The sequence below is a fragment of the Carcharhinus amblyrhynchos genome, chromosome 21 (genome assembly GCF_965287045.1).
Source record: "Carcharhinus amblyrhynchos chromosome 21, sCarAmb.v2.hapA, whole genome shotgun sequence".
Lineage (NCBI taxonomy): Eukaryota > Metazoa > Chordata > Chondrichthyes > Carcharhiniformes > Carcharhinidae > Carcharhinus > Carcharhinus amblyrhynchos.
Window position 1 is genome coordinate 29437540 of NC_137344.1, and position 19679 is coordinate 29457218.

Consider the following 19679-nt stretch of genomic DNA (forward strand, 5'->3'; position numbering starts at 1 on the left):
TTATATTAAAATAAGAACTTAAATATTAAAAATCAGCCTCGTATCCTTCCCGGGTGTGAGGCCAATCACGCTAGAAATCTGGAGCCAGTAAGAGCAGCGAGAGATTGGGCGCAAACCCAGTTTTTCACCTCTCTCGCGATCTTACCAGCTCACCACACCAGTTGACCAGCATGACATGCTGGTAAGAGGTCACCCCCTAAATGTTTGAGCAAGAATCTGTACCATTTTACCGCGGTGAGTTTTCCAGTGACGGAGGTGGCTCGCCATCAGCGGGTTCTTACAGTCCCGCTGATATCAATGGCCATTTACTTTGCTCACTGGCTGGGTTGCTGGAGAACCCACTGTAGGAGTAGTGGGAGAGGGAAGTGAGACTGAACAATTCCTTCAGTGGGAAGGGATGATCTGGAACAATAGTTCAGAGCTCTGGGTTACTCGTTACTTGTCCAGTGACACAACTACTACGCCAGTGATCCTGCAGTTACAGGAAGGACAAACAGGATGTGCTGAGGCCAACTCAATTTTTGTTTCGTGGCTGGGGAAAATTATGAGCAATGAAGCAAATAGAAAGATGAGAGAGAAGAGGTAATGGTTGGAAAGAAATGAAAACTGAATAAAAGGAAACAGTAAAAGCAGAAGGTTTTGAAGACATTGGGAAGTTATTGCAGAAATGCAAACAACAGAAAAAGAAACCTGTAAAAATGTCCTGGTTTTTGCAATTTTGGGCTACAAAACCTTTTAATTTGAAGAGGGATGAACCACATTACAGCTTTATTTTGAAAAAATCTGCAGTAATAAATTGGGTTGCTTCTCTCCTGCTCCTCAAATACTTGGAATAGTTTTCCTACAAAGTATTGGATATACTGTTCAAAAACAAAATGCTTTTTGCATTTTGAGGTTGATTAATGAGAAAGAAAAAAAAATCAACATTTCGGATACCTTAGTATTTTACCTTTAACAAAAGGCCCCTTTGATTAAAAACCCCATTTTTACAACAAGTTAAAATCGCAGTTAAAGGCAGTTGTTGTGGGAACATAACATGCTCCTTAAGCGACAGCAACAAAGCAACTTGCTGCCACTGATGTGACAGGCTCCAGTTACACATTTCAATAGGTGTAAAAGGACAACAAAGAAATATCAAGAGAAAGCAAAATTGTGAAATGGCAACTGCCATGTTCCACAGGTATAAATTACTCTGCCTGTAAATTATTTTGATTTAAGCAATCTGTTCATCTGAGTAAATGAACACAGCATCATTGTTCATTGCACAACAGAAGGGGGCAACGTAGAGCAGCAACAAAAAAATTATTAAGCTCGCTTGGTTGTGTTAAAGAAAGAACAAGAACCAGCCAGATTCTAGTTTTCAATGAACCCCTTCCCATGGTGACGCAGTCTGAAACACGTCAATCTAAATGAAACAAAACGTGCATCCTGTTGTTTTTTTTCCATCCAGTTTTGTGTCGGGGTCGGTAACTGAATTAAGACTCCCGGCATCGCTTTGTTATTTTATCTCGGAGCGCTAACCCCCATTGTCCTCTCTCAGTCCCTCTGGGTTGGCGCTCCAATGGGAATTGATTCCATGCCACCCCCATCCCCTCTGCCCCGCCACTCCATCAGGCAGCCAGGGCGACTAAGGCTTCCAAAAAACATATAAGATACTGGACTTAGCAAGACAGCATCGAGAAGTGGAGGGCTGCGGATCTCTTTTGTACATTTTAAGCCAACACTGGCAATTATTTGAGTGAAGTGATATTTTTAATGAGGTGTAAAGACAAAAAGTAGCTAGATGCTCCCTTAAATAGAACGCTCTCCTTTCATTCCTGCCGCTCGGTTACCTAAAATTGCCTCTGATTCCTCCCTCCTGTTTAATGCCTGTCATACCTGAGCATTCTTGATTTGCATCAGTGTGCGTGTAGAGGTAGCACTTGCAACCTCTCCAGGCTCTATTTCACTTCAGGGATTAGACTTGAGATTGATGGAAAGCCCTGCCTCCAGATATTGTTCTATACACACACACACACACACACACACACACAGGTTCTCTCGCCCTTTCTCTCTGCGAGCAGTGTGGACCAGAGAGAAATAAATGGGCTTTATTCTGAAACAAAACTAATAAAAACACAGAAAACGTTAATTGGAAATAGTGGCCAAGGAAGCAATTATGAAAAAAAAGGAAACTGGGCAATGAAATTACAATTCAGAAAGGAGTCTTAATTCTTGATATATACATCTCAAAATAAAAAACAATGATGCTCAGGAAGTTAAATACATTTCAGTGCTTCAAAGAGCTATCTGTATTAATACAACATCCCTGTTACTGAAATTGCCAATATTGCAATCCCACCAACAACCAAGCGTCAAAACAGAAATAGAAAAACAGGAAGCAATTGTGTTTAATTTAAAGCTGGTAATGCAGTCAGGGCACAATCAAGGAATCTCAGCAAAACCAAGTGTATCTCCTGTTCCTTTTGCGATTCAATCCCTGTTAGAGAGAACCTGACGTTAACACAGAGCAAAAAGGTAGAAGGAGGGAAAATGTAACATAAAGATTTTAAAAAAACTTCTCTAATGATTAAGTTCCTATCATCTATTGTTTAAATAACGGCTAAAGCCTCTTTGACGTGCTAATTACATAATCAAGAAAAGAATGAATGATCATTGTGAATTAAAAGGCATACCTCCAATTACAGATAAGAAAAAGTGGAGTTTGCACTGCAAAATATATTATAATTTGGTCAAAGTGACTGAAATTTCATTGATGCATCAACAAGCATACAGATGGAGTATTCAAAATGCTAAACAAAGCACATTATTTGGAGACTGGGAGGGGAAAAAAAATCATACATTTCTCCACTTGCTTCCTGTGGACCACATAAAGAAAATCAATTTCACATTTGCTGGGCTATTTGCATAACTGCCTGCTCCACGGTAGCACAGCTAACCAACCAAAGAACTGCACCAGACCCACATATATAATCATGTTTATACAAGAAACTGCTACCTCGCAGACTTTTCTTCAACCTGTCATGAATTCAGGGAATAAGGAAATATGAACTATAAACTTTTTTTTTACATTTACCATCTGGATCCCTGATGCTTTGCTAAGAGAAACTCCACTGCGCATTGGTGATGTTTAAATATTACATTTTTGGACCATGGGGAAAATATTTTGCCGACAGAACTGGTAGATTGACCCATTCTCTCTGCAGCTGAACTTTTTTAAAGAATCAGTGGTGTTATCATACAACATCCAATCTCCTTTCCTGCCAAGGCTTATCATTAGCTATTTTAAAAAGCCCTGATTGATAAATGAGAATCACCTAACAGACCTTTAAGTCTCCAACAACAAAGCATATCTTGCATTTTTTTTTCCAAAACACAATAATTGCTTTAATTGTCTCCAAAATCCTAACCAACGCTGAATAAAATGGGAACCTCCATTCTGAAGAAAGGAGTAAGACTTTTTTTATAATACCTTCCATAACATCAATATGCCTCAAACATTTTATTGTCAATGAACAAATGTAGTCATGTTGCAATGCTCTAAACATGGAAGTCAATTTTCAATAGCAAGTCCCCAGAGACAGATAGACAATCATGGGCAATGCCAAAATTGCAGAATGCTACAGTACAGAAGAGGCCCTTCAGTCCATCAATTCTGCACCAACACATGAAAGGCCCTGACCTGCCCACCTAAATTCACCTGCCAGCACTTGGTCCATAGCCTTGAATGTTATGACATGCCAAGTACACATCCAGGTACTTTAAAGGATATGAGGCATCCTTTTTCCTATTTTTGCTTGTGATCAATATGTCTACATGCAAATGATGTGTGTTTTCTTACCCTCACACTGATTGCCCCACTTTAACTAATTTCAGCTACAAGCTTTTGAATGTTCTTGAAATAAAGATGACTATTTGTTATCACAACTTGCCCTGGAGGTTTAAAATCTCTCACTCAGTGAACTCACTCACATCAAGAGTCGCACAAAGATTAGATACAACTGATCAGAAAATAAACAACACGTTTACAATTTCTGAGCATCTCAATATCTTTTGTGACAGACCCCTAGTTTCTTAGATGAGTTATTTATTAATTGGTGTCACGGGTAGGTTTACAGCAACGCTGCAATGAATTTACTATGAAAATCCCCTGGATGCCCTGGAAATCTGGGTAAAAATGTTGAATTTTTCTATTGCTTTGCTTATCATTGAAGGAAAGCTAGAACAAGTGAATTATCTCACCTTTCTACTGCTAGTAGATACATGTCAATATTAATTTAAGTCTTTCTGATAAGAACATAAGAAATAGGGGCAGGAGTAGGCCATCTAGCGCTTTGAGCCTGCCCCGCCATTCAATAAGATCATGGCTGATCTGAAGTGGCTCAGTTCCACTTTCTCCCCATAACCCTTAATCCCCTTGCCTACCAAAAACCTATCTACCCGTGTCTCAGGTAGAATTAGGGACCTTGTGGTGAAGGATCCTCTTGGGAAGAGTGATCATTGTATGGTGGAGTTTCTGATGCAGATGGAGGAGGAGAAAGTGGGTTCCCGGACCTGTGTCCTTTGTTTGAACAGAGGGGAGTATGATAGGATGAGAGCGGAATTGGCGAATGTTGATTGGGGGATCATGTTGGAGGGTAGGTCTGCTGAGGAACAGTGGAAGATCTTTAAGGAGATCTTTCTTGGTGCTCAGCAGAAATTTATTCCCATGGTTAAAAAGGAGCGTAGGAGGAGAGATAATCAGCTGTGGATAACGAAGGAGGTTAAGGAGAGTATTAAATTAAAAGCTGATGCATTTAGAGTGGCCAAGAGTAGTGGGCGAGAAGAGGATTGGGAGAGGTTTAAACATCAACAAAAAATGACAAAGAAGTTGATAAAGAAAGGAAGGATAAACTATGAAGCTGGGCTAGCGCTAAATATAAAAAAGGATAGTAAGAGGTTTTATAAATATATAAAAAGGAAGAGGCTGGCTAGGGTGAACATTGGACCCTTAGAGGATGAGAGGGGGGACTTAGTGGTGGGGGATGGGGAAATGGCTGAGGTCTTGAATAACTTTTTTGCTTCGGTCTTCATGGAGGAGGACGTGAATAGTTTACCGGGTGTTAACGATGGAAAGATGGTAGGAGTGGAGGGCCTGAATGACATTATTGTTACTAGAGAGGCAGTGCTCGATAGACTGGAGGGCCTGAATGACATTATTGTTACTAGAGAGGCGGTGCTAGACAGACTGGAGGGACTGACTGTGGACAAGTCCCCAGGACCGGATGGGATGCATCCAAGGGTTCTGAAAGAAATGGCGGAGGTGATAGTGGATGCCTTGATGATTATTTTCCAAACCTCGCTGGATTCCGGGGAAGTGCCGGAGGATTGGAAAACGGCTAATGTTACGCCGTTGTTTAAAAAGGGTAGCAGGCAAAAGGCAGGGAATTATAGGCCAGTTAGTTTACCGTCTGTTGTAGGTAAAATGCTTGAATCCGTAATCAAGGAGAAAATAGCGAGGCATCTCGAGGAGAATTGTTTAATAGAGCGGACGCAGCACGGTTTCATTAAAGGGAAGTCGTGTCTGACGAATTTATTGGAATTCTATGAGGATGTGTCTAGTGCGATGGATAGAGGAGAACCAGTGGATGTGGTGTTTCTTGATTTTCAGAAGGCGTTTGATAAGGTGCCTCACAAGAGGTTGTTACAGAAGGTTAGGGAGCATGGAGTTGGGGGTAGGGTGTTAGCGTGGATAGGGGATTGGCTGTCAAATAGGAGGCAGAGAGTGGGTGTCAATGGGTGCTATTCGGATTGGCGGTTGGTGACTAGTGGAGTGCCCCAGGGGTCGGTGCTGGGGCCTCAGCTATTTGCCATCTATATAAATGATCTGGAGGAGGGAACCGAGTGTGAAGTGTCCAAATTTGCTGATGACAAAGATTGGTGGAAAGGCAAATTGCGCAGAGGGTGTGGAAAGGCTGCAGAGGGATCTAGATAGGCTGGGCGAATGGGCGAGGAACTGGCAAATGGAATTTAATGTTGGCAAGTGTGAGGTTGTCCACTTTGGTAGGAATAATGGTAGGAAGGATTATTACTTACGTGGCGAAAAACTGCAGCATGCGACGGTGCAGAAGGACCTCGGGGTCCTTGTGCATGAGTCGCAAAAACCCAGCCTGCAGGTGCAGCAGGTGGTCAGGAAGGCGAATGGGATGCCGGCCTTCATAGCGAGGGGGATTGAATATAAAAGTAGGGAGGTCTTGCTGCAACTGTACAGGGCACTGGTGAGGCCACAGCTGGAGGACTGTGTGCAGTTTTGGTCGCCGCACTTACGCAAGGATATTTTGGCCTTGGAGGGAGTGCAGAGGAGGTTCACTAGGCTGATACCGGAGTTTAGGGGGTTGAGCTATGAGGAGAGGCTGAATAAACTAGGCTTGTACTCGTTGGAGTTTAGAAGGATGAGGGGAGATCTCATTGAGACATACAAGATGATGAATGGGATGGATAGGATAGAGGTGGAGAGGCTCTTCCCGCTCAAAGGACAGTAGGACTAGAGGGCACAGCCTCAAGATAAGGAGGGGGGGGGCGCGGTTTAGAACAGAGTTGAGGAGGAACTTCTTCACTCGAAGGGTGGTGAATCTCTGGAATTCTCTGCCCGTTGAAGTGGTGGAGGCTGCCTCACTAAATATATTTAAGATGCGGGTAGATAGGTTTTTGGTAGGCAAGGGGATTAAGGGTTATGGGGAGAGGGCGGGAAAGTGGAACTGAGACACGACAGATCAGCCATGATCTTATTGAATGGCGGGGCAGGCTCGAAGGGCTAGATGGCCTACTCCTGCTCCTATTTCTTATGTTCTTATGTTCTTAAATATATTTAGCGAGGTAGCCGCCACCACTTCAAAGGGCAGAGAATTCCAGAGATTCACCACCCTTTGGGTGAAGAAGTTCCTCCTCAACTCTGTTCTAAAGTGCCCCCCCCTTATCTTGAGGCTGTGCCCTCTCGTCCTACTGTCCTTTCTGAGCGGGAAGAGTCTCTCCACCTCTACCCTATCCATCCCTTTCATCATCTTATATGTGTCAATGAGATCTCCCCTCATCCTTCTAAACTCTAACCAGTACAAGCCCAGTCTATTCAGCCTCTCCTCATAGCTCAACCCCCTCAACTCCGGTATCAGCCTAGTGAACCTCCTCTGCACTCCCTCCAAGGCCAAAATATCCTTGCACAAGTGCGGCGACCAAAACTGCACACAGTACTCCAGCTGCGGCCTCACCAGTGCCCTGTGATTAATTTTTATTGTCACAAGTAGGCTTACATTAACACTGCCTTGAAATTACTGTCACACTCCAGCACCTGTTTGGGTACACAGAGAGAATTTAGCATGGTCAATGCACCTAACCAGCATGTTTTTCAGACTGTGGGAGGAAACCAGAACAGCCAGAGGAAACCCATACAGGGAGAATGTCCAGATTCTGCACGGACAATGACCCAGCTGGGAATTGAACCCGAATCTCTGGTGCTATGAGGCAGCAGTGCTAACCACTATGCAAAGTTGATACTTTAATTGAAGTGATGGTATTGTAAAACAGAGGATTCTCAGTAAACAGCGAGCTTTCTTGGAGTTAAATGTCCAGGAGGTTGTTTCTCAGATGAACTTGAAGTTACAACAGTTTGGAGTGAGTTCGTCTTCCACTTTCAAGCTTTTTTTTTGTTGCCTTGGTTGCTTGGATGAGTCACAACCGGTTTAGTAGTTTGCTGATAAAACTCTGCAGAACAGCTTCTTGTTTAATTATATTAAAAGGAACAACAAAATAGCTTCCTCACTGTGACTTGTACAATTCAAAGTCCTTTCATGTAAAAGAGGTGATGGGTTGATCACACTGTGTGTTGTCATTTGACATCTTAAAATCCACATTCATCTAACACACATTGAGATGTGAAGTTGCTTTTGTCTATGGTGAAACAGAAAGATGAGCCGGCTGACATGTTATAGTTCTTTTCTTGATGGACCATCCTAAAACAAAGGGGATGTGTGAATCCCTTGATGGCTGTGAATGTCAATATTTAATTAGATATTTACCTGAGACTCCTGCAGTCACCATGTTAAAAATCTGTTTGTGTTCAAATTTTTGAAGTATTGACTGCAGGTTCATAATATACTGGAACATGAAACTACGCACTACTGCCGCACACATCATACCTGGACAACAAGAACCATTTTTGTTATGCCATTCTGCAGAGTCAGCCATTGTGCTACTCCTGTAATCACTCAAGGGGTGTTCCAAAATGCTGAACCATGCAAGATTTATTCAGTTGTATATTGACCAAGATTTTCCTGAGAGGTATTGGTGAGGCTAATAGCACTCACCAATACATGTGTGAAAGTGGAACTTCAGACAAAGGGCTGATACAGAGTTAAACTCTACAGTTTCCTATTTCTACGTGAGTCGCTCTGTTCTGCCATTCATTTTGTGAGGAGTTAACTTTGTATTATCAAGCTTATCATTGAAATTCATTGAATGGCAATGAATAGCAGGCAGGGGGGCACAGTGGTTAGCACTGCTGCAACACAGTGTCAGGGAACCAGGTTTAATACTACCCTTGGCTTACTGTCTGTGTGGAGTTTGCATGTTCTCCCCATGTCTATGTGTCTTTCCTTCAGAGGCTCTGGTTTTCTCCTACACTCCAAAGATGTGCAGGTTAGGTGGATTGGCTATGCTAAATTGCTCTTTAGTGACAGGAAGATTAGCTGGGTAAACATGCGAGGTTATGGGGGGATGGAATTGTTGTTGGTGCAGGCTCGATGGCCCAAATTACCTCTGTCTGCACTGTAGGGATTCTATGATTCTTTCATCCCTTCTGCAAATTCATCTTGCCGATGAGACCCATCTCCTTCTCTCTTGACCATATTTCCACAAGCTACTTACTCTGCAACTTTCACTCCTGGCCCCCTTGTTAGCTGGGTCTTGTAGTGGAATGGGTAGCATCCCTGCCTCTGAGACAGAAACTCTGCATTTGAGTCCCACTGCAAGACTTGATGGCTAAGTGAGGTATGTTTGTAACACAGCCAAACAGGTTGACTGTCAACCTGCAAGCCCTTCAAACACACACCCAATGACAGATGGTAAGACAGAGAGACTCCTGATTGGTTGTGTGATTGAAAGAAAGTTGGAGCCTCAAATATCAATATACATAGTTCCAAACTGTAACATTCACAAACAAATGCATGTGTCCATGGACTCCAAGTGATCTGTGACACACCACCATTTGCATGCTAACATTTTGTGTTTCATGTGCCAGGACATCCATATCCTTCTATATCTGTAGTCTCTCTCCATTTGAATAATATTCTTGTTTTCTATTCTTCCTGCCAAAGTGGACAATACTACATTCCACTCCATTTGCAAAATTTTTGCCCACTCATCTATCAATGTTATTATATCACCTCCAATACCATGAACTCTTATCTTGGGCAATAACCTCTTATGTGGCACCTTATTGAATGACTTTTGGAAGCCCAAATAATGTACATCTACTGGTTACCCCTTTTTTTCCAGCTTGCTTATACATTCTCAAAGATCCCTAATAAATTTGTCAAACATTCACAAAATCATGTCATCTCTTCTTGTTTGTTTCATGATCTTCTAAATATTCTGCAATTACGTCCTTAACAATGGATTCTAGCATTTTCATAATGGCAGATGTTAGGATAACTGGTCTATAGATTCCTTCTACGCCCTCATTTCTTGACTAGACATGTTGCATTCATTGTTTTCAAATCCATTGATACATTTCCAGAATCTAGGGAACTTGGGGAGGTTACAACCAATGCATCCACTACCTTGGCACTTGCTTCTTTTAGGCCCCTCAAGTGCTGACCTTCAGGTCCAGGAGACTTGTTAGCCTTTAGTCCCATTAGTTTTCCCAGTACTTTTTCTCCAGTAATGAGATTTCTCCCGCTCTTTTACCTCTTATTTTTCTACTATTCTTCGGAGGCTTCATGAATCTTTTACTGTGAAGATGGACACAAAACATAGGTACAAAAACCTCTGTCCTTTCCTTTATTTATTAGCAGTTTCACCCTCCAAGGAATCAAACCTTACTTTAGCTACTCTTTTACTTTTATGATTTTCATGATTCACGCCATTCTGCTGTCACACTGATGTGAATGAATTATCTGATGGGGTCGATTCAGGTGACAGAGTCTGATAATTCTACACTAAAATACTCAAATGATGTTCCTGGTGTTCAACATCAGGAAAGGCGCCCCTTTAGTGATTTGGTAAAAGGGTGGATGGGGTTTGGCAAAAGGGCAGAAGGGGACAATTGGGTTGCGCATCTACACTGACATAGAACACAACTTTGCAGTTCTTGCAATGTTTTCTGCTCCCGTCACTAAAACTCCCCTACCTGACGTGAATGGGAGTAGAAAATCCCAATCCATGTTTTTTCCCTCACTGCAAACTTTCAGCAACTTGCCTTGCAAAAAAGTTTAACTACCTGACAATTCAATGACAACTCAGTTGTCCTGCTGTAGCAAAACCTGGTCTGTCTTTGAGAGGCCACAGCTGGTGCATTGTGTGCAGCTCTGGTCACCATGTTACAGAGAGGACGTAATTGTCCTGGACAGAGTGCAGAGCAGCTTTACAAGATTGTTGTCAGGGGTAGAAAAATGAGGAGCTACGAGGAGAGATTGCACTTGTTGAATCAAAGAAGGCTGAAGGGGTGACTTGATAAAGTGTACAAAATTACGAGGAGGAAGAGATAGAGTGGGCAGGATAAAATTGTTGCCCTTGGTGGAGAATTCTAGAACCAGAGGATATAGATTCAAAATAAATGGCAGTAGGCACAGAAAGGACATGAGGAAGAATCTTTTTTTTTTAAACGCAGAGGTTGGTGGATGTCTGGATTTACCTGCCTGAGTTGGTGATGGAGGCAGAGACCCTAAACACTTTTAAAAAGGACCTGGATCTGCACAGGAAAGTTGGATTAAAAAGGGCACCTGAGTGTCCTTGGGATGGGATGGACAAGATGGGCCAAATGGCCTCCTTCCCTGCTATAACTTTTGTACATTTTTATTTTCCATCTTGCTCAGTTGCTAAATACACACTGCTCAATTATTCAGGGGTTGTAGAAGCAGCTGTGTGAAGTGTGGCAGCTGTTGAGGGACCTGAGGAACATATGTGCAACTTATATAGTACAGTGACCAGCTGTCAGGAGTTTCCAAGAGCAGTGAAGCACGACTCTTCTTGTACATTGTGTGCACTGGGGTGAGCTGTAGAGGATGCAACCGTGCAGGGGAAACGAAAGGAAGAGACTGATCAATTTATGTTTATTCAAGGAATTAAGAAATATGGGGCAAAGGTAGGCACATAAATTCAGGGCTCAGATTAGCGATGATGGCTTTGAATTGTAGAACAGGCTCGAGGGGCTAAATGGCCTACTCCTGTTCCTATGATTAACAAGAGGAACAGCCAAATAGTAACACTGAAGCTTGAGAAAAGTATCAGAGAAAGAGAGGAAGTGAACATGAGACAAAGGGAACACCCAGAGAATAATCAGCTCTTAGCTCATGCCTTCATTGTTGGCCTACTTTGAGGGTGGGGAGGGGACCAGGAACAGCTCTTGTTGGACACCTATTAACCTATGGAGCTGTCCATGAGTACCTGTGAAATGAAAATCTCCAATCAAGCGTTGAATCCAATTAACTTAAATAAACACCGCGTATTTCTATCCCTGAAAACTGTACAAGACCAGTGCTATAAATTACATTTGGAGCGGGCTCCAGTACCAGCAGACTTAAAGGAACACAATTCATTTCTCGCTTATGAAAACGTGGTAACGTTTTGCTGTAAAATGAATATTTATGCTCGACTGCTGCATTAGGAGAAATCATGAAGCAATCTGTGCAAGGAATCTGACTGGATTGCATGAAATAAATGCATTTTTTTTTTCTGAGGGGGAAAAAAGGGTTGAATGCTGATGAGGGAATAATTTGTATGTTGCAGTCAGGTGTGGAGCTACCCTCATGTGTATGCTAACTACAGCTTGCTCCAGTTATTAACTATGCCGGCCTGGAGTTTCTGCTCCATTGCGTGGCTTCTTTTGGCGCGATTTGCCTGGTATCTCCGTGACTGGCACAAAAGACTGCAGAATCTTGAGCTGAAATTGCGTTCAGTAGCCCTTTGCCTAGCTTTTTATTTTCAAACGTCATGACATTTGTCCTGTAACTTGTATTAAATAAGACTAAATATAATTGGAAAGCTGATTATAAAAAAAATTACATGGGCATTTCCATGTTACTTCTTATGAATTAATTAAGGTGAACAAAAAGTGATACATATTTACCAGTAATGAGGAGACTCAAATGCATTCGTTCATTCCTCCATACGGTTTAAATTTTTGGTTATTATGGAATTGAGTTTGCTTCCTTTAATATATCTGCTTATTTTATGGTGACCATTTTAACGGGTTGATACTCTTTTGCTGTCTTCTGCATTTTTTAACACTTTGGAAATAGTTAGTTTCAATAGTTAGTAACAAGTACAATATGCTTCTGACTGGATAGTGAAACAATAATGTAAAAACGATTTGACTCTAGAATAGAGTCATACAGTGCAGAAGAGGCCTTTCGGCCTCCCGAGTCTGGACAGGAGAAATACCTGACCTTGCAACTAATCCCATTTTCTTGGCCCAGAGTTTTGAACGTTATGGCGTGTCAGGTGCAATTCCAGGTACTTTTTAAAGGATATGAAGCAACCCGCCCCTCACACCCGCCCAGGCAGTGCATTCTAGACTGTCACCACCTTCTGGGTAAAATGTTTTTCCCTCACATCCTCCCTAAACCTCCTTCCCCTCACCGTGAACCTATGTCCCCTCCTGACTGACCCTTCAACTAAGGGGAACAGCTGTTCCTTGTCCACTCTGTCCATGTTCTCATAATCTTTACTCTTCAATCAGGTCGCCCCCTCAGTCTTCTCTGCTCCAATAAAAATAAACCAAACCTATCCAACCTGGTTAGAACATAGAAACCCTACAGTACAGAAAGAGGTCATTCGGCCCATCAAGTCTGCACAGACCAAAATCCTACCCAGGCCCTATCCCCATATCCCTACATATTTACCCACTAATCCCTCTAACCTATGCATTTCAGGACACTCAGGGCAATTTTTAGCATGGCCAATCAGCCTAACCTGCACATCTTTGGACTGTGGGAGGAAACCGGAGCACCCGGAGGAAACCCATGCAGACACGAGGAAAATGTGCAAACTCCACACAGACAGTGACCCAAGCCAGGAATTGAACCCAGGTCCCTGAGCTGTGAAGCAGCAGTGCTAGACAGTAACCCAAGCCGGGAATTGAACCCAGGTCCCTGGAGCTGTGAAGCAGCAGTGCTAGACAGTAACCCAAGCCAGGAATTGGACCCAGGTCCCTGAGCTGTGAAGCAGCAGCGCTAGACAGTGACCCAAGCCGGGAATTGAACCCAGGTCCCTGGAGCTGTGAAGCAGCAGTGCTAACCACTGTGTTACTATGCCGCCCACAACCTCTCTTCAGAACTTAAATGCTCCATCCCAGGCAGCATCCTAGTGAATCTCTGCTGCAATCACCTTCTGTATAAACACAATTTACTTTCCCTAAAATTTGGAGCTGGATCTTCTGCCCTCACCATGGCGTATTTCCTGGTGATGGAGACGGCTCACCATTGGCTGCTGGCGGGATCTTATAAGAACATAAGAAATAGGAGCAGGAGTAGGCCATCTAGCCCTTCGAGCCTGCCCCGCCATTCAATAAGATCATGGCTGATCTGTTGTGGCTCAGTTCCACATTCCCGCCCTCTCCCCATAACCCTTAATCCCCTCTCTTATCAAAAACCCATCAACCCGCGTCTTAAAAATATTTAGCGAGGCAGCCTCCACCACTTCAACGGGCAGAGAATTCCAGAGATTCACCACCCTTTGAGTGAAGAAGTTCCTCCTCAACTCCGTTCTAAACCGCCCCCCCTTTATCTTGAGGCTATGCCCCCTAGTCCTACTGTCCTTTCTGAGCGGGAAGAGTCTCTCCACCTCTATCCTATCCATCCCATTCATCATTTTATATGTCTCAATGAGATCTCCCCTCATTCTTCTAAACTCTAACGAGTACAAGCCTAGTTTATTCAGCCTCTCCTCATAGCTCAACCCCCTCAACTCCGGCATCAGCCTAGTAAACCTCCTCTGCACTCCCTCCAAGGCCAAAATATCCTTGCGTAAGTACGGCGCCCAAAACTGCACACAGTACTCCAGCTGCGGCCTCACCAATGCCCTATATAGCCGCAGCAAGACCTCCCTACTTTTATATTCAATCCCCCTCGCTATGAAGGCCAGCATCCCATTCGCCTTCCTGACCACCTGCTAGCTGGGTTTTTGCAACTCATGCACAAGGGCCCCGAGGTCCCTCTGCACCGTTGCCTGCTGCAGTTTTTCTCCACGTAAGTAATAATCCTTCCTACCATTATTCCTACCAAAGTGGACCACCTCACATTTGCCAACATTAAATTCCATTTGCCATTTCCTGGCCCATTCGCCCAGCCTATCTAGATCCTTCTGTAGACTCTCCACACCCTCTGCGCAATTTGCCGTTGCACCAATCTTGGTGTCATCAGCAAATTTTGACACCATACACTCGGTTCCCTCCTCCAGATCATCTATATAAATGGTAAAAAGCTGAGGCCCCAGCACCGACCCCTGGGGCACTCCACTAGTCACCAACCGCCAATCCGAATAGCACCCATTGACCCCCACTCTCTGCTTCCTATTTGACAACCAATCCTCTATCCATGCTAACACCCTACCCCCAACTCCATGCCCCCTTACCTTCTGCAATAACCTCTTGTGAGGTACTTTGTCAAACGCCTTCTGAAAATCAAGAAAGACCACATCCACCACCCTAGACACACCCTCATAGAACTCCAGTAAATTTGTCAGACACGACTTCCCGTTAACGAAACCTGCCAAAGTTATGACATTTTGTGTGGCTCGCTCATCTTACCGTCGGGAAACCTTCCATGGTGGGGTCACCTTTAACAGACTGGTCACTGAATCTCTTCGGGCAGTCCCCATATTTGCATGGTTTTCCCATGGCGCGGGTGTCCTTGTGACTCTCCAGCTTTGAGAATCAGTTGAAGTCTTGCGCACGCGCGCACACACACACACACACGTGTACAGTATGACTTTTTTTGGCTGAATAAATAAATTAAAAAAGCTACTTAAAAGTTTTTTTCACAGTCAATGCACCGGAACACTCTCACCAGGGTGCGTGCGAGAGTGTCTCCATGCTTTTCCAATCACACTGATGTTTAATATCAGGCAGAACATACAAATATTTTTCTCTCTAGATTCAAAGACTGATGTTACATAGGTTCGGTTCAATTGAATGACGCTGCAAGATCTTGATGCGTTCAGTTTGAGATTTCAGTCTGTAAATTCTCTCCTTTACCGGGGGAAAGGGCTGGAAAATTCCATGCAGATTCTACTTTTGGTTATTTTCAACATTTCCTCTCCCCCCAGCTGTGTATTTATTTCATGGTCATAAGTCCCTAATGGCATTTCTGAATCTCTTGGAACAATATGGTTGCATAATGTCAAAACTATTGACAGGTTGGAGACCAATAATAAGTTGACAATAGAAAAGGGTCAGAAAATGTGGATTCAATGACTCAGCAGTTTATACGTACGTTGGGAGAAGAGGATGCATTGAAGCTTAAAAATTATGATAGATGTTTTCGTTAGTGTAAGGTGTGAAAGAGTAATTGAGGCCCTTTAAAGACCAGAAGAAAAAGATGACTTCGGAGGAACAATGGCCTGGATTCTCCGATCTCGTTCACCCTGTCTCCATAGTCAGTGAGAACAGAGAATTGGGCGCTGCATTCACTGCAGCAGGACTGGAGAATCCCAGCCCCAGGCGAGGGCGGACAATTCTGGTCAACAAGCAAGAAAATCGAGGATGTTGGAAAAAAACTCAGCGGACTAGCGGCATCTGTAAGGAGAGAAAACAGAGCTAACGTTTCTAGTCCGTATAACTCTTCTTCACAACTACAGTATCAGTAAGAGCTGATAAATTAACAAGCAGGACATAATGATAAAGCAGGAGAGAAGCAATGGGAATGCTGCATTGTGTAAAGTAATATTTTCAACAAAATATTCAGAACTTATTTTGGGAAGCCAACTGGGTGACTTGCTTTGAGGTTAACATTTTAATTTCAAACCATGAGATGACACATCAAAGTTTAGCGAATTATTGAACCCTATTAAAAGCTTTGTTGCATGCTGCAATTGATACTTTACAGTTTAACTGGGAAACACCTTATATTTTACAGTAAGAAGTCTAATAATGTCAGGTTAAAGTCCAACAGGTTATTTGATAGCATGCGCTTTTGGAGTGCTGTTCCTTGGGTTCACAAACAGGGCATATATGGACACAGACTCAATTCCAAGATAATGGTTGAAATGCAAGTCTTAACATGTAATCAAGTCTTTACAGGCACAGACAATGCGAGTGGAGAGGGGGTTGAACACAGGTTAAAGAGGTGTGAATTGTCTCAAACCTCAGTCAGTAAGATTTTCTGAATTTTATAGTGTGGCTCTGGCTCAAGCAAAATCAAAATTGTTGCAAACCACATTGGAATGCATGAACCAGACTTATCACCTTTTCCAAAACGTACATACAGCAGGTTAAACTGATCACAAAAAGAAATAACCAAAGATTCTGTTTTCCGAAAAGTCAGTCGTTTTTATATCCACCTAATATCGGTTGGCATTTAGCTCCTGTGGTATTAGTGACAACTCAGGCATTGCTCATTCAATGTCATATTGTCCCCAGATGGCTTTACAGAACGTCACTGTCCAAGGTGACGTAGAAAATCAGACTTAGCAAGAATGAAGAGCTCAAAAAAAGTCAATACTATCAGCTGTCAAACATTGGGGTAAACCCCAAAGCAAACTCAATTCCTTTTTCAATTTCTTAAGAAAGGATATGCCTGCGAGCTACATTGTTCTTCATGAAGGTGGTAATAATGAAATTCTCATAAATGCTGGTGAGATACATTAAATTTTCCATCCGCAGCAACTTATCCAGTTGGCAATAAAAGACATTGCAGAGTTTTGTTCGATCAGCTCGGCCTTCGCAAATGGTTCACTTTCAGAATTGCACTCAGTCTGAAAAAATAAATGATTTTCTTACCCTCAGATCAGATTACTCTCCAGTCCCCGTGTTTTTTCAATCCTGTAAAAGTAAAATATGATGGTTAAGTTGCTAATTGTTGACAGACAGATCAGGAGCATCAATCAGAAGATGAAAAGTACATTGTCCTCAAACTTGTGGTGCTTTTCAGTGCACCTCCCTCATCTTTAAACAACAACGCAAAACAGTTAAACCATACATAATTTTGGAAAGATGATCCCTGTCATATCCAGCAGTAAAAGAAGCAGTTTGCAGTATGATTGGTGTTCAGTTGCTACATCTTAATATATTCTGGGCAATTAACTACATTTTTAAAAAAATTCATTCATTTAACATGGGAGTCACTTCGCTGGCTGGCCAGCATTTATTACTCACCCTCAGTTGCTCTTGAAGAGCAGTTGGGGGTCAACCACATTGCTCTGGAGTCACATGTAGGCCAGATCAGATAAGGACAACAGATTTCCTTCCCTAAAGGATATTAGTGAACCAGATGTGTTTTCTGACAATCGAGAATGGTTGCATGGTCATCAGTAGATTCTTAATTCCAGGTATTATTTTTATTGAATTCAAATTCCACCATCTGCCATGGGGGATTCGAACCCGATCCCCACAACATTAGCTGAGTTTCTAGCAATAATACCCTAGGCCACTAATTAGTTGCGGTGACTAATCAATTGGGATTCTTGGCTGTGCCATTAACTGCATCGTACATGCTGGTGGGATTGCTTAGCCTCATTGTTTAAAAGTCTATTGTGTCAACATTTAGAACTAAGTTGGCATCACGAAAGAAGCAAATATTTGTTGATTGGTGTCAGGAAGTTCTCAGTAAAGAAAGGTCTTTACATGAAGAAAGCTGAAAACAGAGGGCCAATTCCCTCTTGTACAGAAACAAAAAAAAATCATCACTGGCTTGTAAATTCACAATGCACAGGTGTGCTGTGCACTACAGTGTAAAAATGTTTAATATAAGACAATCCTGTAGATTGCCAATATGGCTCAAACTCAGCCCTCATAACAAAATGATCTAGCATTCAGAAAGTTTATTTGGTGCTAAGCTGAATGTGACACACAATCTGCATATTAACTAGGAATGTTAGTTGTGTAATATCAAATGGAGTCTGGTATCTATAATATAGCTGCATCTTTTGATTTCATTCAAACATGTAACTGGGCGGCACAGTGGCACAGTGATTAGGACTGCTGCCTCACAGCACCAGGGATCTGGGTTCAATTCCAGCCTTGGCTCACTGTCTTTGCAGAGTCTGCATGTTCTCCTTATGTCTGCATGGGTTTCCCCTGAGTGCTCAGGTTTCCTCTCACAGTCCAAAAGCCATGCTGATTAGGTGCATTGGCCATGCTAAATTCTCCTTCAGTGTACCCGAACAGGCGCCAGAGTGTGACGACTAGGGGGCTTCCACAGTAACTTCATTGCTGTGTTAATGTAAGCCTACTTGTGACAATAATAAATAAACTTTAAACTTAACTTAGATTAGGTAGCTGCTCACTTGTTGTCTGTGTGGCATAAATAAATAGTTGAGCCAAGAGTTCCCATAGGTTTCAACCAGCACAATCTGGCTGAAATTAGCTAAACTAATGAGAAAGATCACGGAATTTTAACCATTCAGGCATGAGTTAAGTCTCAGTGACACACGTTTAAGAATCATGGTGATAAACCAACCTTTGCCACCATACAAAATATACTTATCTATCAACTGGCCATTCAACGAGGCTCCTCAAATTGAATTTGTTTTTTTCAGGTACAGAAGTCACATTTTACAAGTTATTAGTTAATACAAAATGTTTTAAGAAACACAATGATATACATTCAGAAAACCAAAGTCATTTTCAGATGATTTAGGTGGAGGACTGAATACTTACTAAAAATGTTCATTTTTGGTGGTAAACTCATTTGCAGCTGTGTTAATAAAATCTGCACCTTCTCAAATACTTCGATGAATATTTTTAATGCGAGTGTAAAAAGAAAAAACAGTTATGTTCTATTATACTACCTGATTGCTCTGGTTCAAGAAAGATTTTTATGTATGCCACTTATGCAAATAATTTCAGGCTAAAATTTGAACCATAACTTCATTTTAGAAAAATATTGCAATCTCAAGTGCAATTTGCACTCAGATTACATCCATGATATTTTTGAAGAATGGTAATTGCAGCGTTTAGCCTGCTGACTTGCATCACTTGTCCTTGCAATGGTTGTTCTGTTGGGACATCAGGGTTACCTGGAGGAATGTGCCCTCATTCCAGTAGGTGACAGTTAAACACCTCCAAAGATTTGTACCAATTCTCCAGAATCTGCTGGTGCTTACTCAGGACTGGGCAAATTGTTCTTAGTCAAATGTGTAACAGAAGTCTTCACGGCTTCAATTTATGACTGGTCTAAACAGACATATTAACGGAATTTTGAAAACTTGTCTTTCCTCCATAACCAATTCATAGAATCATGGAACCCTATGATGCAGGAGGCTATTTCAGC

The 19679-nt window shown here is 42.4% G+C and overlaps 1 long non-coding RNA gene across 2 annotated transcripts in view; it reads right to left on the reverse strand.

Moving 5' to 3' along the window:
* Positions 1-19679, reverse strand: part of LOC145356309 (uncharacterized) — a 441051-nt gene that overhangs the window by 304808 nt on the left and 116564 nt on the right. For both annotated transcript variants that reach the window (XR_013889118.1, XR_013889119.1), the window contains exon 2: positions 17189-17230. This is a non-coding gene — a long non-coding RNA (uncharacterized LOC145356309). The remainder of the gene's footprint in view (positions 1-17188; positions 17231-19679) is intronic.